This window comes from Dipodomys merriami, unplaced genomic scaffold (genome assembly GCF_024711535.1).
Source record: "Dipodomys merriami isolate MVZ:Mamm:240054 unplaced genomic scaffold, mDipMer1.0.p SCAF_6, whole genome shotgun sequence".
NCBI lineage: Eukaryota > Metazoa > Chordata > Mammalia > Rodentia > Heteromyidae > Dipodomys > Dipodomys merriami.
The window spans coordinates 28,741,120-28,765,805 of NW_027206179.1; the positions used below are offsets into that span (position 1 = coordinate 28,741,120).

Genomic DNA, 24,686 nt, shown 5'->3' on the forward strand with positions numbered 1-24,686 from the left:
ATGACACATGGAAGGATGTGACATATTTATAATCTCCAAATACTAAAATTTATTAGGTATTAGCTCATTATTTATATTCCTGTCTATACTGGAATGTATGTAAAGAAATAATAGGTTTTTCTGTCCACCTTATGATCTCATGATGTTTGTAGCCACCTTCTCACATGCACTGAAAGTGCCTGCAGTGGTACTTGAATCGGCATTTTGGAGTTCATCCAGAAACTCCAAGTCAAAGAGCAATGTCTGCATTCACAAAGAAGCATTCACAGCTGTCAGGAGTTCAATGTCCATGAGATTAATTCAGTAGCTACAGTCTTCCCAGTACACTGGCAATATCCAAAAAAAACAACAAAAAAAAAGAATTTGATAACATTTCTTCCATGGAAAAAACATCTCAGAGAATGACGAATGTTGTCCTGACCACTAATAAATACTTATGCATCCTGAGCACATAAAACATTCTCCTACAACATTACCTTGACTCTATGGGCTTGCAGAATATCTATTTCCACTTCCAGTGAAAAGTATGTTTGTTGCAATAAACTGTCAATGAACTTCTTGTATGCAAACACCTGCAGACACATGTTGACACTGGGTGCATAAAATTTAGGATTGAATAAAATTGTACCATGAACCAATGTAAACTGTGTGTGTGTGTGTGTGTGTGTGTGTGTGTGTGTGTGCATGTATGTGTGTGTGTGTTAGAGAGAGAGAGACAGAAAGACAGACACACAGACAGAGGCAGATGAAGAGAAAGAGAAAGAGAAAGAAAGAGAGAGAGGGGGCGGGCAGGGAGAGAAAGTATGACTGAAGAATTGCATCCATGAACAGCTTTTTGCGATTTCACATAATTGATGACATGAGTATACCTAATTATGTTCTGCACTATATACTAGCTAAGCGGTAAAAAGCAACTGCTTTTACAAATAAGCCTTTTTGTTTGGAATAATCTATCCCACCAGTGTTTCTCAGCACCAATGATTACTCTGCTGAAAATGTTTAGTCATATATTCTATATGCCACAAGAGATAGCAAATCTAAACTTTAAATTATATTTTGTAAAAAATAAAATGTAATATGAGCTGGAGGTGTGACTCATATGGTAGAGTGTCAGCAAGAAAAAAAAAGTACACTCCAAGAAAAATCCCAGAAAATCTTAGTATGCTTTTGTGAAAATGTCTGAAAAATACAAACTGAAATTTTAAATGTTTCTTTAATAGTTCTGGTGAGTTTTCCCAAATAGAGATAAGTAGATTACCTCAGATTTGAGTTACTCTTCAACATTTTGGTTGATGGAGAATACATTTAAAAATGTACTGGTTGTTAATTGTTGATTTACTTATGTCAAATTGTCTAAATATAGAAATCTAGTCATAAAATCTACTAAATATTCATGCTAGTATTTTTATAATCACAAGTTAGAAACCAACTAGATTTTTTGTTGTTTTTTTATTGTGAAAATACTGTACAGAGGGGTTACAATTACATAGGCAAGATAATGAGTTCATTTCTTATCAAGCATTATAGCCTCCTCCTTTGTTTCCCCTTCCCATCCCTTCCCTTCCCATCCTCCCCCCCCTTACCCAATCCTCCCCACCCCCCAAAGTTGTAAAGTTCATTTTCGACATAACGACTTTGGGTCTACCTGTATCCCTATTTAAACGATTTGTTTTTCCCCTTCCCCTCCACAAATTATAACGACATCAAATACAGTGAAAGCAGGGGTTATACTGTCGGGAGGGACATACCTAGCAACAAAGAAATGATCTTATAAATGCATTAGAAACATCTAGATTTTTTAAAGTGCTTTTTTTCTTTTATAGATTTCTTTGTTTTGTTTTTTGTTTGTTTGTTGTGTGGTAGTGGGCTCATGCTTACTAGGTAGTTTCTCTACTATTTGAGCCACATGCATGGACCTGTTTTCTGTTTTGTAGTTATTTTTACAAGAAGTGATAAAGATAAATGGAAAGCTAATTGGACTGAATTTCAGAAAGCTCAGAGCCCTTATTGTAGCCTGCATACAAAATATTGTATATGCATACTCACCTATTTTGATCCCTACTCAGCTGGGTTACTTATTACTTGTCAGTAGGTATAACATATATTATATGTATGTATGTATGTATATATATATATATATATTTATATATACATATCATGGAAGAAGTAATTTTGTTTTAGTGAAATGTTAGACAAACATTGATAATAACTGCATTGAGAAAGCGATATGTTTTTCTTAAAATGATTTGAGCTATGATTATTTTGTTTAGTCTACAAACATGGATTTTGGATATTGCTATATTATGACCTCAATATTGCTTTTATAGCTGTGGAGCTGGACATTTCAGCTCTCTCTGTCTCTCATAAGCAAAAAAAAATCAGAGAAATGAACTCCTTGTGCAAGAAGGTGTCTTGAAATCAGATATCTGCTTTCTTTCTCAGGGCCTGATAGACATAGGGTCCCTGTTCTTCTCTTAAACATAGCTTTTGGTCCATTTAGTAGAGGGCTTGTGTGCTTTGAGGAGTCCCCTGATTGGATCCCCTACTTTGCAACATGAGCAAGGAATTTGTCATATGATAAGATCTCCCTTCTCTATCTACTAGTATGGACAAGGCTCTTGATCAAATGGAGGCTGAGGTACCATGCCTAGACTATGAAAGGGAAATGTGTTTGCTGTATGGAGTTTGCAGGCACAATGAGTACTACTTCTGTTTCACTCTTTTTCTCCATGTTGGAACATCTGGCTAGGTGTAAATTCCTCTCACACTTACACTTTTCACAGAGGTCATTGAGATATTTGATGCTATTGCATGTGTATAAATTGGAATACATAGATCTGCCAAATAGTTGAAAAAAATTTTAAGACAATGTAAAAGGGCGATCTTAATTAAAGATTTCTACTTTCCACAATATTTTGTCTAAATCCAGACTTTATCTTTCTAGGAGCCTTCCAGTTAATCAGAGCTGGCTTCATTGACAGCCTGCTCTGGTTAATTATAGCAGTGCTTTCACTGAGTGCTTCAAGGGATTAATGGAGTCAAGCACCCCTTCAAGATGCAGAACACCAGAAATCTGAGAGAACTATAGTGTCAGCCCATCAATATCTAAGGTATTTATGATTTCAATAAATTGCATAAAATCTATAGATACATAGGTAATTTCAGGATTGGAAAAAATAATATGATCAAATGAATGTCTTATTAATCAAAAATCATTATATGCTAATAGTTGGACTAACTACTTTGAAAATCTCCTTTATGATTTTTTTTCAAGATAAACCTCAAGTGACTTTTATTGAGCAGACCTTAAATTGTTACCTAAAACATGGTATTTTATCTTTAGCAGTTATTTGTGCCACTGAATTGAGTAGCAAATATTTTTTTAGTATAGGCTACTTATCTTTGGCCTAAGGCATCAGTGGGGGTGAAGAACTTGTAATATCCAGATTGGTGCTTGTAGTTTGTGTGATTTTACTGACATAGATTTATTGTTATGTGAGAGATTTTTTTATGTTTGTTTGATTTTCTTTTTACCCACATTCTATAGTTGGTTTCCTTGTTTATCCAGGTTCATATCTTTCATTACCTCCTGCCATCTACCCAAGTCTAACACAAGTTCCAGTTCCAGCTTTCTCATTAGATGGCTTGTAAAGTCTTATTTGGTGCCTTAGTGTGGAATTTGAAGAGAATATCTTGGAACACCCATCCCCTTCTCTAAATCACTTTTTCTTTGACAATACATAGATTCATCATTTTGGCATTGTATAGATCTCATATCTTCCCTGAAATATTTCCTGACTTGCATTTCCATCTTGAGATGCTTGTGTGCTCTCTCTTCTCACTATGGTAAACACACAGCCTCTGTTCCCCAAAGTAGCCCATTTTTTATCTCTTCATCTCTGAATTTTAAAGTAACCAACTTCAGTCTCAAGTACCACAGCTTATACAGTAAATGATAAAGTTGTATAACATATTATTCTCTTTCATGGTTGTCCTTCTCTCTATAATTTTGTATTTGTCAATTTAAGCAACTATTTCCTCCAGAAACAAGGAAAGCCCTTAGCATAGGTTGAGTTGTATCTTGGACTCTGTATGATAAGTGTCCAGAGTTTTTACCTTAACATCTAGAGTAGGATGATATTACTCTCAATATTAGTATTGGTGGAAATAAGAAAATTTTAAACTCTACAAACAACGATGAAAATATTATTGATTATAAAGCAACAGCAAAATAATGTATGCATACTAAAATATTTTAATATTTAATAGCTCTATGTGTGGCCTATGCTTTCTTGAAACACGTCGAAACTTTTCTAGAATATAATATGGCCAGTTGGACTTATGATGAAAGGAATGTATAAAACACCCTTTTTAGAAGAGCATGGTGGTATTAAATTTCATTTTTCTTGTTTTGGTCCTTGGAATTTCTGAAGAAAAATAGTGAATTCTATTTGAATTTATTGAGTTTGAAGTAATCTAAAGGCAGATATAGCTGTAAGACTTAATGATACAGGGTCTGGTTTGTATCTGAAATTTTTATTTGAGAATATCCTGATTCATCCATGCTGCTGAGAGGCATTGTGACCTGAGACATGCTTCTGGCATATGACAGAACAGAGGTATTTCTCACAAACTGGACTCCAGGAAGTCCAAGATCATATCATGGAAGATAAGTACATATAGGAAGGGGATCTTCTCTCTGGTCATGGGTGGTATCTTCTAGCTGTGCCTTCCTGTGGAGAAAAGAGAAATCCACTCTCTGGGGCCTCATGTACAAGGGAAATACTATACATTGTTAGGTATTGGCTGAAGTCGCTAAAAAATGCATACATGTGCCTGGCAAACGTCACACATATCCAAATGAGAAGCAGCATCTAAGCTTTTCCCCTGCTCTTCTGTAACTTTCAGATCTCAACTTTATGGTATAAATATACCCCATTTTCAGTTTGTTTCCCTTCCTTCTCTTTTTTTTTCATTTTCATTTATTTTATTTATTGCATTTGTGACCTATTTAAAGGGAATTTGATTCTGGTCATTAATGAAATACCTCAATAAAGGCAAACAGAAACAAAAGGTGGAACATTATTAGAGATATGAAATGGAAATAGAAATGTGATTAATGAAACTACGTGTATGCAAAGCCCCAGTGCTGCTAAGGCTATGTATATTTTTCTTGTCCACTGATATGCGAGGAAAATAATGACTTATAATATGTGCTATCAGCAAAACATACGGAAATCCTTAGGAGACATAAATATGCAATGGCTTGTGAAAATCATCGAGCAGAGTATATAAAGTGAATTTGCAATGACAGATCAAGACAACATCTCCACAAGTGTATTCCAGTTTATAACAGGTGGATTTGAAAGAGTTACTGGTTCTTTATCATGAGTAATGACATCTTACTGAAAAGTTTGTCCAGGGCACAGATCACAGAGCTGAATCCTTGATATGCTTTAGAATGTAGTGTGAAAAATGGATGGTGATTCTTTTTGAGAATCTGTCTTTAAATATTATTTATGTTAAAAAGGTTATTAAATATACAGTGACTAGAAGTTGAAGATTGTCCTGGCCGCCTTTACTGCTTTCACAGCTTGGTGTACTTTTTAGTTGGAGCATAAACTTTGCCATTCCGTTAAAGGGATCATGTGTTTGAAATCTCATGGAATTTCAGAAGAGATAGGAGAGTGGGAAGAGATAGGAGAACTGATGGAATAGTTGTGCTAGGCCAGGGTTATTTGTATGGGTCTACTTAAACTACAAAACTGAACCTCTCACCAAGAAAACTGTAAGGTATTGTAATCTTTTCTTACTTAAATAAATTAATAAAAACATTACTGGAAGATAAAATTGAGTTGCTTCATTACTATTAATTTCACTATAATATCTTTTTGAAATTAAGTTGGAAATGGAAATATTTTGTTTTATTTTTTTAGATATGATCTCTTCAGATATTTTAATATTTTAATGATAATTATTCATAATAATGTAATATTTTAATGATAATAATTACCTAAATTTCTTCTAAGGCCACTAAGGTAGAATGTTCTAAAACATAGTTGTTTTTGTGTCAGAAGATGTATACAATGTTGTTTTCTATAACAGGACTCAGGAGTTTGGTCCTGCCAAAGCTATAATAAGTAGAGTAGTGGGGAGCCAGTGGCTCACACTTATGATCCTAGCAAATTAGGAGGCTGAGATCTGAGGATCATGGTTTGAATCCAGCCCAAGCAGGAAAGTCCTTGAGACTCTTATCTTCACCCAGTCACAAAGAAGCCTGAAGTGGTGCTGTTGTTCCAGTGGTACACTGCTAGCCTAGAGTAAAAAAGCTAAAGGGCAGTGCCTAAACTTGACTTCAAACCGCAGGTCCAGGGATGGGGGAAAAAAAAGAGCAAAAGTCTTAGCCTAAACTTGTCTCTGTACCCTAGAGATCTTGTGAAAGAAATTTAGAACATAACCTGGGGATAATTTTTACAAACAACTTAAAAACTTGGACATATACCAATTTTAACCAACCAATCAGCTAGTTGTATATATAACTGAGGACTGGAAATTGAACCAACTCAGTCAAATCCCAAGGGGAAGCCAGTCAAATCACTGCTTCCCTTGTGACCCTTCCACATTTAGCGTCTTGTTCTGATGTTCACATGGCTGGAGGGGCTTTCTGTAGCCCTTTCAGTATTGAATGTTTCCCTGTATGGATTGTTCTTTGGTGGAATACTCTGTCAAATTTGTATTTCCTAAAGCTTTCTATTTAACCATCATGATAAATGAAATGGAGGAGGGAAAATTTAGAACCTGTCCATAGTTAATTCTTTTTAGAGTTATTAAATAGCTAAACCTCCTGCATATTTATAGTCATCAGATAAATAAAGTGCCTTTTATATGAAGTTTTGCTTTCTATGGTTTTTAGTTTCCCTTTCATATATTGAATGGAAAATTCCAGAACTGAATTCTGTGTCAAGTGTACCCAAGCTTTATATATTACCTATTTCTTACTCACTTAGTACTTGACTTGGCTAGTGGCTTCAAAGTTGCAGTATTTCCTTGGGTTCAATAGACCTTTACATAGTAGCCTAAAACTACATCACATCTGCATTCACAGCAACATGAATGTGTTGCATCAATTCATCACAAGAATGAAAATGAGAGTGATATAAAACATATTTTGAGACAGATAAATCACATTCACACAACTGCTGCTGTAGTGTACTGTTTTATATGTTCTATTTTATTATTGTTGTTAATCTCTTACTCTGCTTAATATGTAAGCTTTATTATAGATATGTATAGATAGGAGACATCTCCATAGGGTTCAGTATTGTTTTCAGTTTCAGCAATACACAGGAATCTTGGAACTTATCCAGTGTAAATAAGGGAGAATTACTCTAGTGTTAAAGTGCTCTATCTGTATGGATTCTACAGCAAAGAGCTATATGCTTTATGGTATATAAGATATATGGTATATAGGAATCCCTTACATTTTCTTGGTGTCACAGGCTAAGAACAAAGGAACCAAATCTTCAAATAACCTAATTAATTTATCCTACATGTCTTCACAAAAGCAGGGTCTACAGTGCATTACCCTAACTGAAACACAGGAAAATTTTATATAAAATTTAGAATGAGATATCCATAATTTTTGAAGTCTTTCTCCCAGAACACAATGCACCATTTAAATAAAATTTTTTCTTTCTTTCTTTCTTTCTTTCTTTCTTTCTTTCTTTCTTTCTTTCTTTCTTTCTTTCTTTCTTTCTTTCCTTCCTTCCTTCCTTCCTTCTTTCCTTCCTTTCTTTCTTTCTTTCTTTCTTTCTTTCTTTCTTTCTTTCTTTCTTTCTTTCTTTCTTTCCTTCCTTCCTTCCTTCCTTCCTTCCTTCTTTACTTTCTTTCTTTTCTTTCTTTCTTTCTTTCTTTCTTTCTTTCTTTCTTTCTTTCTTTCTTTCCTTCCTTCCTTCCTTCCTTCCTTCTTTCCTTTCTTTCTTTCTTTCTTTCTTTCTTTCTTTCTTTCTTTCTTTCTTTCTTTCTTTCTTTCTTTCCTTCCTTCCTTCTTTACTTTCTTTCTTTCTTTTCTTTCTTTCTTTCTTTCCTTTCTTTCTTTCTTTCTTTCCTTTCTTTCTTTCTTTCTTTTTTTCTTTCTTTCTTTCTTTCTTTCTTTCATTCTTTCTTTCTTTCTTTTCTTTCCTTTTTTTTTTTTGTTTGTTGGTCGTGGGGCTTGAACTTTGGGCCTGAGCACTGTCCCTCAGCTCTTCAGCTTAAGGCTAGCACTCTACCACATGAGCTACAGCACCACTTCCAGTTTTCTGATGGTTTACTGGAGATAAGAGTTTCACGGACTTTCCTGCCCGGGCTGGCTTTGAACCTCGATTCTCAGATCTCAGGATTATAGGCATGAGCCACCAGCACCCAGCTTTAAATAAAATTTCTATAGTTAGAAAGGAATAAAGTTTTATCCACTAAAAGGAGGGAAAAGGAGACAAACTATATTCTAAGTCAAAAGAATTAGTGATCATAATGAGGAACTGGCAATTTTAAATGTTCCTTTGGTTTAGGAACATTATCTGATTTGCCCATTTAATTGTCATTATTTTATGACCTTTTTAGAGATTTATAACTTTTCTTATAATATAATCTGAGAACAGGGCACCCAGTAACTTACTCAAAATTGAACAGCACTTTACTGTTTTTACAAGAGTGAGATTTGAAAAGTACCTGAAGGTAATTCTTTGCAAAGCTTTTACTCATAAACACTAAGCAGGAAGTCTCATTTTGTACTCTCTGTACAATCTAATGCTGTAGGCATGTGCCCTTGAAATTGTTCAAACAGAATTGCATTATGCTGAATATGTAAAGTACTCTCCATATTTTGAAAATTTATTGAAACTGTTGGAATATCAATACCTTTTTTTTACAGTGAACCTATGTAAAAATAACATTGAAATACATTGAATTAAGTAAGTGTTAATATTTTTAAAAATAAGTTCACCTGTTTTCATCCATAATATGTCAACTTTTTAAACTTAATAAGTAGGACTTTTGAAAATAGTATCCAACAAAGTATTTGACAGAAAAATAAATGATTTTTAAAAGATTACTATATTTTCCTGTTAAAAATTACAAAACAGATCAAAGTATATGAATTATAGGGTCATTGCTTCCAGTGACGGCCTGTTCTGAAGAATACTAAAGGGACACAAGATTTTAAAATTACAGTATTTTTGAAAATCATTCATTGAAATTTGACTAGCATATAAAAATGATACATAAACATGGACTATTTTCACCTCTTTAACTCATCCTTCATAGATAAATAGATGACAGACATATGATATCCATTGATAGATGAAGATGGATAGACCAATACATAGATAAAAGGCTGAGACAATTTCCATTGAGGTGAGTCAAAATAAAAAAAAATATATTCTTTTTTGTTGTTGTTATTAGTGCTGGGGCCTGAACTCTAGGTCTGGGTGCTGTCTCTCAGCTCTTTAGCTCAAGGCTAGCGCTCTACCACTTTGAGCCACAGTGCCATTTGTTTTTCTGGTGGTTTATTTGAGGTAAGAGTCTCATGGACTTTTCTGCCCAGTCTGGCTTTGAACTGTGATCCTCAGATCCCAGCCTCCTGAGTAGCTAGGATTATAGTCATGAGCCACTGGAGCCTGGCTCAAAATAGAATAATATTATAATAATTTTAGGAAAAAGTTAGACTCATCATTGTCTTCCTATTAGTGTTAAACAGAAAAATACATGGAATGAAATCTTATTTTCATATAATCACATAGACAATTATTTTAGATTTACTATTTATTAATACTAATCAATAGATAATTTTAATTAAATAGGAATTATCCAGGTATTTTACAAGTTCACAGATATATTTCTGTTAGGTAAACTCTAACACTAAAGTTTGTTTTAAATTTCATTCTCTAGTCTATGATATATCAAAAACTTCACTTTAGAATTTCAATAGTATTTTCAATTTAAAAATTATGAAGCAATCAAAATGGAAAATTATTCATTTGGAGAGACTCACTTATTAGACATTAACAGAAATTTGTAGCATTCACTTCTACTAACATAATCACTATGCTTATTTTTGTTTTGTTATGTTTTAGTGGAAGCTGGCACGTTCCTATATGGGGTTGACTATATACACATTTTTGTCTATTATATATGTTTGTGAGTGAGGACCCACTATTTTCTAATTCCTTAGAGTGCAATGAAATGGAAAACAATTTACATCTTATGCAAAGCCATTATGTTATTTTGCAAGCCTTTTATATACTATGTTGTGAAAGGGATTGGAATTGACAGTAACCATAAAGAAAGGCGATATCCACGTAATGGTCATTTACAATACTGAATCTGAATCCAAGAGAATATGAGAAAACAGCATTGTCATTTCTTAACTTGATTTCCCGTCTATGTACCTCCTGATCCAGAGGCAGACGTCTGAATAGCAAATAATTTTCTCCTTTTCCATTTTAAAATGAGGTCTTTATTGAATAAATGAAAATTAATGCCAGGTTTGAACTGGGAGTAAGATAATTCACTATGGTGTTTTATTCAAGCTAAGTTATTTCACATAATAATAAAATGATATCAGGAATTATATTTTACCTAACAATGTAAACCATCTCTAATTATAATATGAAAACATTGCTCAGTTTTCTACTTATATTATATTTAGTATTGTAGGTGCAGATATGGAATGAATCATTAGTACAGCATTGCTAGAGAAATAGATATTCTCAATTTTACATATAGTTTGTGCTTATAAAAATCTGTTCCAATAAGCCAAAACATTCACAATATAAAAATGAATGTGTATTGGAACTGTTTTATTATTTGTGTTTAGGCAGAACAATGAGCATAGAAAATTTTACCTAACATTGCATACAAATGAGTCAATGTTTTAGAACAAGTATGTGAATTTAAGAGGCTTATCATTTTTTAAATTGTATTTGTCTATAAAAAGCATACTAGTTTATCTTTGTTGAAAAGGCCTATTTACCATGTTTACATTTTAGTTCCATGTTTATCTTAATTTGAGACTTTTTGAAAGTCACACAAAGAATGTGTGGAACATTATGCTTTTTACCTTTCGTGATTTCTCCATCTACCTTACTTAGTATTAATGTTTATAAGCAGTCCTATTACAAGTCTCTGAATCCACATTTTTGCATTCTTCCTAAATATGCTTTTATATGGGCAAATTCAGTATGTTTAGTTTATTTTCTGTAGGATTGTGTAATTATGAAAGCATCCTTGAGCTATATAGTAGCAAATGGGATAGTTTCCATTTCTTCCACATGTCTACATGTGCCTCTATAGCTATCCTTTCCAACAGCTGTGCTCCTCAGCTTTTAGACATGGGCCTTTCTTAGCATCTGATTTCTCACCACTACCTGATCAAAAACCTTCTCTAGTCTATCAATCACTTAAAAATGTGGTATGAATAATATACAAAGATACAACTTTTGCAGTTTTGGTAGGATAAATGGCATTCCCTCATTTATGATTTCCTTCATGAAGCAGCTTTATAATTTCATTAGAATTAAATAAACTAATATATTTAAATATGTATTGAAACTTTGACCAAAATATCTACTTAATGCATGGTAATTTTTAATAAAATTTCTCTTTACTATCATAATTTATAATTACTCATTAACCTTCAAATGCCCTCCACTCCCCATACTATATACTAGATAGAAAGCAGCATTGCTGAGCTAATGGATTCATGGTATTTTAGTATGTTCTACTCGTCTAAAACCCTAGATCATGATTTCTGTCATTTTTGTCGAAAGTTGTGTTACAATATTTATGATAAATGTAGGCATTATTAGTATTACTATCCTTTTCTTTTGTCTTCTCAGCATTTAACATTGATTGCTATCTTCCCATTGGAACGTCTCTTTGTTGGAGTATGCATTATTTCTTAACAATATTCTTTCTGTGTAACTTTGATTTATACAAATTCTCCTTTGCTTAAGTTTATTCTTTTATTACCCTCTGATAGAAGTTTATGCTTTCAAATTCAGTCCATTCATTTAACCCTGGCATTAATTACTTAGTTTTCTTTTAATCCCATCTTTAGTTTCAATATTGAATTTGTCCCTATCAGCTGGATCTGTCTACAGCACAGCAACTCTAACTTTATACATCTTTAAAATAATTCTACACTACCTCTGACATAAAGCCCTTGAAGAGCTGTTATTACTAAATCAATCTCATAGCTATTCAGCTTTGGTCCAGATCTGTGGTGCTGCGGAATTGACATGAGAAAGAATTGCAGAATGGCTCAATGGTATCTGAGGAAGGAGGAGCATGGATAGAAACATTTCTTATTTTCCATGCAACCACTAAATATATTATTTTTAGACAATGAAAGATAGCAAAACAAAATATGCATCATGCGTCATGTATTATGTGACTATTAGTATTTCAGTATCATGAAAATTTAGAGCAGCTTTTAGAAAGGTGATAGATATTATGAGGAGCTAACTCTCACTGCAACACCCCAGAGTATTGTCATGGATACATGTAACTACCCTTTCTGCTTCTATTTCCAATTGTTCAGGAAGCTTGGCCAATTTATCTCACACAATGCTTTAAATCTAATCCTTCCTTGCTATTACTACTGCTACAAACCATTTTCAAAGGTTTCCTGACCTTTAATCCAGGGAATTACGGAAAACTTTCTTTTTTTTCCTTTTTCTGATTTATTTGACTCTAAACTTTTTCTCACACTGCCTTTCCAATATATTTCTCCTAAGGCAAAATGTTGATCAGGAACATTTTAAAATAAAAACCCCTGCTACGTTGGTTTGCCTAATTGGATAAATTCCAAATGGATTTCTGAAATTGAGATTGCTACCTAATGAGTAGTTGATGTTTGCTAGTATATATGTATTTTTTAACTACACAAAGATTTGAGTTAAAATATTCTAATCACCTCTGTGTGAATGGACTTTGCATTTTCCTATCTCTTCCTTTTAGTACTTGATTCTTTTGTCTTTCTTGCTGTCCTATAGAACTTTGTTTTTCCTAAGCAGTGAAATTGAACCTTTGCCTCTGTTCCCTTGAAGATGAGCAACAGGGAAGCCTGGGCTCTCTAGGAATTTGCACAGTTAATTTTTATTCCTTATAAACTGCATATGAATATGAGCACATAACATTTACCATTAGCATATCATTATATCACCATTATTTAAGATACTGTTGATATGACGCATGGAAGCTATACATTGGGTAAAGATGTACCATATACATTAATCATCACATTATCTCCAATCATCACTTCTAAATTTCTTCTGAAATTTTAGGCAAGTAATGTGAATCTGAAAGAACTAAAATAAGATAAATTTAAGTAAATCCTTCTTCTGAAACTTTAGGCAAATAATGTGAATGTGAAAGAACTAAATTAAGATGAATTTAAGTAAATCCTCAGCTACAGTTGTGTGAAAGTAAATATAAAGAAAACTCATTAAATATAACCCTTCTCGACTATAAATAAGATACTGTCTATATATGAAGAATTCTAATTGAAATTTGACATTTAATAAATCAATTAAAAAGGAGTTGTATCAGTCACATTTTACAAATATTCAAATTAATAATATTTTTTTCTGAGGTAAATTATTTTAAATACGGCGTATATAATTGGTACCAAATTAGTAGATACATTTTAGTTACTTTTGCACATCAATTGCCATATTAACATATAATGACGCACATTACTATTTAATTACTAAGTTATTAAACAGTGAGCACTTTGAACAGTATTAACATTTCTAATACAATAATATTAGTTTATACACTTTATTGACCATGGAAACTGAATTTCAGAAGCATTTGCTTGTAGTTAGATATATAATAATTGATATTAAATCCTTTGTATTTTTTGTTTTTCATGAATTTGTTGATTAAATTCTATTGCTAATTAGTTAAGTTCATGTGTAATAAAGGTAGTATTTTAATCGTATAAAGCATATTAACTTTCATGGAATTAATTATAACACTCAAACTTGATATACTATACTTCCTTTTCAGAATCGGAATCCTTATAGTGGAAAACTGCCAACTGACATATTAGTGAAATACATGAATAGAGATATTTTTATTTTAGAGAGGAAGGAACAAAGAAATAAATAATAAAAGAAAAAATATCAAAAAACAGTGAAATGCACCAAAACTTTTTTAAAGGTGCAGGAAGGAGGACAGTGGTTAAAAAAGTAAAGATTGGGATTGGCAAATTTGATGGAATTACATTTTGTACATGCTATAAATATCACGTTGAAATCTCTTTGTACAGCTAACTTTTTCTGGTAATAAAAAAAGAAAGTAAATGTCATCTCTTCTAAGATGTTTGCTTATAAAAAGCAAGGAAACAATTTCAATATTTATTTTGTAATCCAGAGAATTTTCCCACTTAAAAATGAGTAAAACTGATTTCATTAAATTAATGACATACTAAATTCTTGACATTAACTATTATTTTCTAGTTTTTAAAATACAGTTCTTTTATGGCTTCAAACATTTCAGCAAGGATGTTTATTATATTAATGTTAAATAGTTTTACTTATTCATTTTAAAATGTAAATAATTTTATGATGTACAGTTGAGTTATGTCAGCATCAGGTATATTGTTCTCAGCTTGCTCACAAATAGTTTTAATCAAGAAAATCAATCAGCATCCTTCTTATCCTTTAAAATAGTTACTACATTTTACTTGAGATACTTTTCTTATATAACTGGACAAAATCAAAATATACTGAAAATGTAAACCAGACTTACTCTTTTAATTTCATTACTATTTGCATATAAACATTTTTCATCTATTATCTTGATTATTTAAAAACTGGTATGAAAAGCTGCTTTCATAACCTCACACTCTAATATAGAGACAGTAAATATAGGTTAAAGTTCAATTTCATGTAGAGAAATATTATACATATAGTCAATGTACTGATCAAATTTGATTATGAAGATAGATTGCAGTTGTAGTGATATCCAAAGTAGACCAGATTAAAGGAAAAAAATAGAGAAAATCATTTCACAGTGTGATAAAGTAATTCTGGCAAATGATGAGTGGGTCTAATTGAGACATATCTGGGATTTCTTTGGAGGGAATTAGTCAATCATAAATATTAAAAAAAAAAAAAAAAAAGAAGGGCAAGTTACAATGTAAAGCCCATAAAAAAAAAAACCTACCAGATTTCTAAACAAGATGGTTGTCATTCACTCCTTGATGAATTAAAGGAATAGTTGGCACCAGTGGCTCATGCCTGAAATCCTACCAACTCAGGACAGCCGGCTGAGATCTGAGGAACGCGGTTCGAAGACAGCCCAAGCAGGAAAGTCCCTGGTACTATTATCTCTGGTTGGAATGCGGAAGTGGAGCTGTGGCTCAAAGTGGTAAAACACTTGCTTTGAGCTAAAAGTCTCAGGCAAAGTGCTCAGGCTCTAAATTCAAGCCCCATGACCAACAATAACAACAAAAAAAATAAGGGAAACCATGGGACCTATATTTCTTTGAGCCTGGCTTACTTCACTTAATATAATTTTTTCCAAGTCTTTCCATTTCTTAACAAATGGGGCAAGGTCATTCTGATAGAGGCATAGAATTCCATTGTGTATATATACCACATTTTCTTGATCCATTCATCTAGTTTTTTTCTTCCATGTGATTGTTTCTAACATATTCAAAAGATGATTTCTTTGTTGCTTGATATGTCCCTCCCCCACGGTATAACCCCTGCTTTCACTGTATTTGATGTTGGTATAATTTGTGAAGGGGAAGGGAAAAAAAAACAAATCGTTTAAATAGGAATACAGGTGGACCCATTGCAATAATGAGATGTACAAGTCGTTATGTTGAAAAACGAACTTTACAATTCTGGCTGGGAGGAGGTAGGAGTGGGAGGAGGGGGGGTGGGAGATGGGAAGTGATGGGAAGGGAAACAAAAGAGGAGGCAACAATGCTTGATAAGAAATGTACTCATTATCTTGCCTATGTAATTGTACCCTTCTGTATGATATTTTCACAATAAAAAAAATCCTAAATAAAACAACAAAAACAAAAGCAAAACAAAAAATGATAGTCTGTGCATTTTGAGTGAAGTTTGCTCAATTTTGCACATTTTATTTTACTTATGCAAGTATGGATATCCTTAAACATTAAGTAAAACTTTGTGTAGGATAAAAACAGTTTAGACATATAAAAATAAATTCAGACATTCTGAGTCAGCCACATTTAAATTCATATCTTCTTTGAAATAAATTATTTAACTCTATCATTCCTTAATGTTTTTGCATATTTTGGCAGCATGATAGAGAAAAAAATTACATTAGTATAAATTGAAGTGTTTAAATAGGTATAATGTACATAGCCAATTGATACTAGCTTAAACACTGACAAATGGTGCCTCCTTTAATGTATCATCTGTGGTAAAATTTTCTTCTAAAGAATTTGTTCTAGAACCAGATGGTCTTGAAGGAATGTGCCGTAGCTTGTAAGGACAAGATAGAAAAAATTATCATAAATTTGGGTATTTTACAAGAATATCAAGTTCTGGGATCAACTGATGGGAGAGAGAAATGAAAGAATAGTTGATGTAGATACAAGTTGTTCAAAGTCATTCAACAAGAAAACTGAAGTACAAATAAAGCCCATCTGATTCAAGATCTGTCTTTCTCTGCATCTTATTTTTTATAAATTCTCATCAATAAATGCCAACTCATACAGTCATTCATGTGTAGATGTACTGAACCTAGGTATTTTTAGAGTCCACATTGTTCCTTTGACCTGAGCATCCACCCATCAGTGAAATTCTGCCATATTTTGTCATTGGAGATGTCTCATTTAAATTTTCAGAAAAAATGCCAAAGAAATGTTCTTATATTCTTCCTATCCAATTTAAATTATATCTAAAAATTCTATACATGGGAAAAGCCAACCTGTCATTGGTATAATAGCAATTATTTTTGCATTTTCTGCATTAATGTATAAAGCCATTCAACCACAAGGTAACATTTCCACAATTTCTCTATCTTATTGTTAAGCTGAGTAATATAATCATTCTGCTTGGTGACAAGAAATTACAATAAGTAAAATGGAAAATATACACATATATCTATGTATCTTAAATGTTTGCCTTCCATTCAGCATTAATTTCACATGTAATGACAATATATGGATTTAACAACAGAGATAAACAATGCCTGTAACTCAAACAGGTAGTAGAGATTGAAAATGGGTAAGTCTAGTTTGTTGCAAAATTCATAAGCATTACAGAAAATGAGCTGGATAAAGTAAAATTGAATCACTGCAGGAGAAACAAATTTAAGTAAAATGATTAAAGAATTTCAGGTGAGAACAAATGTGCAGGGTTGAGAGCAAATGATATTTGAAAATCATAAAGAAACCTCATGGACCTGCAAAGCCCTATCAGATAATGAATGTGAAAGGAAATTAATTTGGAAATATGACCAGAGATTAAGTCAAGGGTCTACTAGGCTCTGGTAATATTCTGGATTGATATTTGCTTTCTAATTCATTGGGAAATCTTTGGAGGATTGTAATAAAGGAAAGCATAGATAATTAGAATTCTTAACTGACATATATCCCCAAGATTTTTTTTCAAAAAAAGAATATTTTCTTTGGCTTGCCAGTCTCAAATCTGGCAAAATGAAGCTTTGTCCTTGCCATATAACATTATCTAGGTCAGACCAACTGGGAACTAGAAGATTCACTGGGAGAAAGCATTTCATATAAAGAGGCAGTAAATGCTCGTAGGGATCAGAAACCAAGCTTATGTTGAGGGCCAGGGACTTCTGCACCAGTGAATTTCACCAGACAAATTTCTTCATTGGACTGTTCATTCCTCTTTACAACTAGGTAGCTGGGCATAATTAAGCAGACAGTTTCTAAGGCATAGTATAGAATATATCCTCAGAGCTCAGATTAGGTAAAGACATTGACTGTACTTCTCAACAGCAGTAGAGCTATGGTGAATTTAGTCTCCCCACTCCTTTTTTTTTCCTTTCTTATGTTTTCTTCTTCTTTTTCTTTTTTTCCTCCTGCTCCTGTGGCTTGCAGTCTGGGCCTGGATGCTATCCCTGAGCTTTTGTGCTTAAAGCTAGTGCTCTACCATGTTAGTTATAACTCTACTTCTGTGTGTGTGTGTGTGTGTGTGTGTGTGAGAGAGAGAGAGAGAGAGAGAGAGACAGAGAGACAGAGAGACAGAGAGACAGAGAGACAGAGAGACAGAGAGACAGAGAGACAGAGACAGAGAGACAGAGAGACAGAGACAGAGAGACAGAGAGACAGAGAGACAGAAAGACAGAGACAGAGACAGAGAGACAGAGACAGAGACAGAGACAGAGATATTGTCTCGTTAACTTTTATGCCCAGGTGGTCTTTGAACTGGAATCCACAGTCTCAGTCAGCAGTGCCCAGTAAAACCATGTAAGTTTTAAGAGTTAATGTTGAAAGTAAAATGTCATTAGTATTATTTTTTTTCATGGATACAGGTCCTCAACGATTAAAGAAAAAGCAATAGAGGTTTCTTTCTTCTGTTAGGGAGATTGCCAGTATCATTGTAAATTGATTTGGAGTTGAACACAGTATTGGTTACTTTGGAAAAAAATGCAGTCCCCCACAGAATTTAAACTGAATTGCTAGGACATAGGAGAGATGCAGAAGAAATTATAAAAAAGGTTAGAAAGGGTTTTGTTTTGGTGTTATTTATTTTAATTTTACCAATACAACAATTTGGGAGAGGTTCTGATCTGTAATGGAGACTCTATTATTATCAAAAGATAGCTTTTATTTCTGGGCTAGTTTAGGATACCTAATATTCCTGGTAGAGGCAGAACCAAAGCAATGCACATCACATTACCATGCCTACTAAGTGACTCATATCAGTGCACTTCCCGTCTAATTGGACAGTACTTAGAAGAAACATATAGTCTTCAGTTGGGTAACCAAATTCAGTTGGATTGAACCTAGTGCTTCTATTAATAGTGTAAAGAACAAGTGGATGTTGGACAATTAGCAGATTACAAAGCAAGAAGAAAGTGGGAAGAAATGGTTCTAGGAAACATTTGCCTTACTGCAGAAAAATTTGATGTTGACTCAGTCACGAAAGTAATTGTAGACAATGGCTTAGACTTTTGGATGGGCTAGTTAGGTTTATGTTGGTGCTATTACTGACAGTAACTTTTCTCATAGGATGAGACTGGAAGCTACATTTTTATCTTCCAATATGTTTATACTCCAGTGACTCTTCAGAAGTGATAAGTTGAAAATGGGGTAAATTGAGAGAGGACCTATCAGATAATGGAGAAAATCCTTAAATGATGTCTCTAGGATACATGTATTTCAGTTGTAATGTTGCAAACTATAAACTTAACTTGGACCTAAGGATGAGATAAAATCATGAAAGATTAAACAGATGCAGTGGAGTGAAGATAGCAATGTAGCTGTTGATGTAACAACAGAAAGTCTTTTGGGATAGAGATCCACAAACAGATAATGGGAGGAAAAGAAGATTGATGCTCTCAAGCTCTCTCCCTGTTCTTTCCCATTGGGTTTAAGTAACAAGAGTAAATAGTCCAAGTATAGTATTTGTCTAAGACACTAGAAAGGTTTTTTGCTGCTCTGTTCTCACCACTCTGAATAGTGCTCCATCTAACTATCTCTTGTTTAGATGCTATATACAAGGATTATTTTCTTTTACAGAAATTCCCCCCCCCGAGATATACTAATTTGAATTTTCAGTGTTCAAAATGGCAGCCTTACCCCAGAATTTAACTTCCTACACTATAGAATTTGGAATTTGCATACATGGGAATTCTGAAAATGTGCTTAATGACTCTTGGGTATAAATTATTTTAGAGGTTCTTGTGCTGAGCACAGGACTTGCAATGTAATATGAAGAAGGGGCCTTTAAGATGAAGAACATGTGACTCTGTCTGAAACTCTTGAGTTATTGAAGCATTGATTTTTCTCTCCCTTTGTCTTTGATGAGTTTCATTAGAGACAGCTTACTTTGTTATCTTTCACTATTCGAGTCACAATATTGGATGTACCACAGATAGAGCAGAGGACAGTGGAAAGGGGGCCAAGAAACACATCAGTGTAGCTTTTAGTGCCGTTAAGTTTGCCAGTGGTCTAGGCAAAAGCAATTCTCAAAGCTTTACATAGATCAACCCAACTCATAAATTCATTGGGACTTGGAATAAATCCAGGGATATTAATAATATCTGAGCATTACTTTTCTATATCCTCTTGATATCTCCATTTATATCTATATAAATAATGGTTGAAAATTCAGATATTTTATGGGGAAACCAAATATTGTTTCAGTGGTAGAGCTCACATGCAAGTGTTTGGATTGCAAGAAACCTATCAAGATTATTCTTAATTACAGTAGGATATTTTTAACACGGTGTAATATATGTGAAGTGTAACTAGTAAGTAGAAACTATCCATTTCATTGATTTCAGTTTTTACTTTTATTCTTTCTACTAACTTGAAGATCTGCTGTTATTATTTGTCTCAGAACTTGCTTTGAGGATCATTATTAGGTTTATTATTTCAAAGCTTTCTTGTATCTTTAGAAGTAGGCATTTATAGCTCTAAATCTCCTTTTATAATTAATTCAATCTCATAAATTTTAGCACGCTGCTTTTTTATACATTTTATTTTTATGAATGTTATATTTCTTTCTCCCTTAACTCTGTGTCACTCCATGAATCTCTTAAATATATATTGTCCAATGTGTTTCTGTATTTAAATAATTTTTTCTTGTTTGTGATTTGTAGTTTCATTTCATGAGTAATCTAATAAAATAAGAATAATTTAATCATTATGCATTTGTTAATATTTGTTATATAGATCCTAAAATACTACCTATTTTGGAGAAATTTCCACTGGCTACTAAGAAAAATGTGTAGAAGAGTGTGTATTCTGAGAAAAGGGCATATAAAATGGGGAGGACAGATGGAGGGTAAAGAAGAGTAATGGAGTGAATATTGTTAAACTATACATATATATTACATATAAGTTTCAAATTATATATAAATATACTTCTTACTTGTACAATTAATAAACTAATAAAATACATTGTTCCTGTATTCCATTCATTGGCCTCCAGGGAATATAACGATTGCATCCATAAAAGAATCTCCTCCTTTTACTCTACATTTTTCAGTTTGACTGAATTTGTGAGAAATGAGACTACTCTAAAAAGTCAGAGCTGTGGGAGATACATATTTGTAACAGATGGGTTTTTGATATGAATAAGAGAGAAAGATGGATATTCCCAGTGCTGAAGGTGTAAAAAGGCAAGTTAATGCATTTAGGATCAAGTGAGTTACAACTTGTTCTTTGCCAGCCATGCCATCCAGGCCATGGCATCTAAGTAATGTTCGCCTGGACCCAGTCAGAAGTGCACAGAATTCCTAGTAAGTGTCACTCAGTCTCTTTCAGGCTTTTAAAGCATAGTTGCAAATGTGAGGGATTTAATCATTAATGAACAATGTGAACTCAAATTTCTTCACAGGCTTATTGCATAGCCCTTTAAAAGTCCTGGTTTTTAATTTTCATTTTATTTTTTGCTTTAATCCCTCTGAAGAATCAATTGCTTATGACAAATGATTGTTTTAAGTTTTATTTTGGAATATAACCTTAAATTCATTCCTCACAAATTAAAGAAGATATACTTGCATACTATGAAAATAAAAATACCAGATTCTGGCAGAATCTTTTTTTGGCCATTTGTTTCATTTCCAGACTTCATCAAGATTTATGAGAATTCTTCTCCTGAAGTGAACTCCATACCTCTCTTCACAAATCAAGTGTATGAAGAACAGGATTCACTGCAACTTTCCCAGAGTATAATAAAATGAACAAGAATAAAGCCAAAAGTTCACTTTTGCAAAATATGAATAATGTTTCAGAAGAGAATAATACTCATCTTAGCTTGCCTCCTTACAAATGCCCCTGAAAGAATTTATGACTGGAATGAATGACTCTTCCAGTGGGATGCAGTTTTCCAGGCTAAGATGTAAAATATTGTAAGAACATTTATTACTGCATGACTGAATCTGAACCTTTCTCAAATGATAGGCCTGCAAATCACAGATACCATGTTTGCGGGGGGGGGGAAGGAAAGGAAAAATATAAAGTAAAATTGAGATGTCTGAATTATCTTTCTTTCTAATCTCCTTTATATTTAAGTCCTTAGAAAATTTAGTACACTTTAAGTAGATTACATGGCATTAAGGCAAGAATAGCATTATTTATTTAGGCTATTCTTTCACTAAGTTAAAAAAATGTAGTGACCACCACACACTTCACAAACTTGTTCATCTGAATCATCCCATTGTTATTACAGGAAGATTAAAATATTGCAAAAAGTAGAATATAATTAAGACAATTTGAAGTGGTGTGTGTGTGTGTGTGTGTGTGTGTGTGTGTGTGTGTGTGTGTGTGTGTGTGTGTGTGTGTGTGTGTGTGTGTGTGTGTGTGTGTTTTACAATACTAGGGCTTGAGCTCCGGGTCTGGGCACGTTACTTAGCTTTTCTCTCTCAATGGATCATGTTCTTCTACCACTTGAGCTTCACCTCCACTTCTAGCTTTTTGTGGATAATTGTAGATATGAATATCATGGACTTTTCTTCCCTAGATAGCTTTGAACTGCAATCCTCAGTTCTCAGTCTCCTGATTAGAATTCCAGGTATCCAGATTTGAACATATTTCTTCAATTTTCTTATAATTAAGTATTAAAAAATCTGTATGCACTTATACATTAACCAATTATAAAATTATTTGGTGGACTAAAAAGCCTAGATCATTTCGCTTCAAAAAACTCACCTGCATGGTTTATTCGTAGTTCATTTTTGTGTTATAAAATTGAAGTAAAAAAATTCTATTTAAATTTAGATTTAACTAAAGCTAACATCCCTTATTCCTTTAAAATATTTATAATCCATTTGAATTCACAGTATAGATAAATCAATATGTTTAACTCAGACTGGTCAAATAGACGATTAATAATATTAATTAACCAATAATACTGATTTTATAAGGCTTATATGAAAAAAAAGACATAAGCCAACCATTTAGTTGAAACAAGAACAGCAATGAAAGAAGAAATAGTTGACCTGTAAAATCATCAATCTTTAGAGGGGATACTAGTTTTCACTTACTCATTAACCTTTAAAAACCAGACAAGTTACAAAGTTTAAGAGAGCATATCTCAACCACTTTTGGTAGTAGTTGCATTTGTTTTGGTAAAAAGATTTAACATGAATAAAATTGTGTAATTTTCTATCTGTATTTACTGAGGATAATTACCAAAACTAGATAAGCATTTGTTTTCATGAATATTTAAATTGGGATAATAATATTTATTGACTGGAGCTTTCGCATGGAGTTTAAAAAAATCATGCATGTAATATCTTCAGAAGTGACATAAATGTTAACCACCAGGCTGAGGATAGTTTATACTTAAGCCTGTATTTTCTAGAAATAAGTATGATAACTTCTTATAAATCTTTAAAATATTAAAATCTCTGGTGGTCCAATAATTCCATTGGTAGAAATTTGTTTCTTCTTTTACACATAAACAATAAAAACACTTCTTACCATGTACCGCTTTTCTAATTTTTTTTCCTATTTTTTTCCCTCTTCTTTAGAAGGTACTGGGTTTCCAATGTAAAGCCTTGTCCTTGTACTCCACCACTTGAGATACAGCCCAATGCCTTCTATTTTTAGTTGTTTTTCAGATAGGGTCCCAGGATTTTGCTTAAAGTCAACCTCCAAGGTCCTTTCATCTCTACCTTACGAATTGCTAGATTACAGCGTGCAATGCCATGGTTAACCAAGATAATGCATTGTTCACTGTGGAACTTTTTCAATACTTACTACATACTGAGATCATATTTATCTCTTTTTATTCTTTTTCTATTTTCTTCTTCCTTTTTTTAATACTTGACTTTCATGCTCTCCTATTTTTCTTTTCTCCTTTGATTCCAAAATGAGAAGAGACAAGTGACATTGGTGTTTGTGAATCTGGCTTGTTTTGCATAACATGGTGCTCTCCAATACCATCTATTAGGTGAAAATTATTTCATTATTTGGTGAAATTTATTCTAGGAAAACAATCCTACACACATTTAACAACATCCTTTTATTAAACTACAGTTAATTCATTAAAAATACCTACTAAATTGAAGATTATTTAATATGATTGGGTGGATGAATTTTTATAAACAGTTAAAGACATTTTGGCATATATTTTAGGAAAAGAAGATAGCCCAGGGGAACAAGTAGATTTTGTTTTTGGGTAGTTGCAACACTTGCCTGTCCTGTGTGTGGAGACCGGCTTTAAATTCTTTTTTTTTTTTTTTTTTGGGTCCGGTTATGGGGCCTGAACTCTGGGCCTGGGCGCTGTCCCTCAGCTCTTCAGCTCAAGGTTAGCGCTCTACCACTTGAGCTACAGCGCCACTTCCAGCTTTTTTCTTTTTGCTTATGTGGTGCTGAGGAATCGAACCCAGGGTCTCAGGCATGCAAGGCAAGCACTCTACCACTCAGCCACCTTCCCAGCCCCCAGTTTTAAATTCTTAAGGGATATTTTGAACTGTATTTCTGTTTATAAAAGTGTAGAGCTCAATAC

The 24,686-nt window shown here is 33.1% G+C and overlaps 1 long non-coding RNA gene across 1 annotated transcript in view; it reads left to right on the forward strand.

Moving 5' to 3' along the window:
* The first annotated feature begins 3,055 nt into the window (after positions 1-3,055).
* The window catches only part of LOC138813506 (uncharacterized), a 168,353-nt gene continuing 146,722 nt past the window's right edge, over positions 3,056-24,686 (forward strand). Inside the window, exon 1 of the long non-coding RNA XR_011367826.1 lies at positions 3,056-3,110. This is a non-coding gene — a long non-coding RNA (uncharacterized lncRNA). The remainder of the gene's footprint in view (positions 3,111-24,686) is intronic.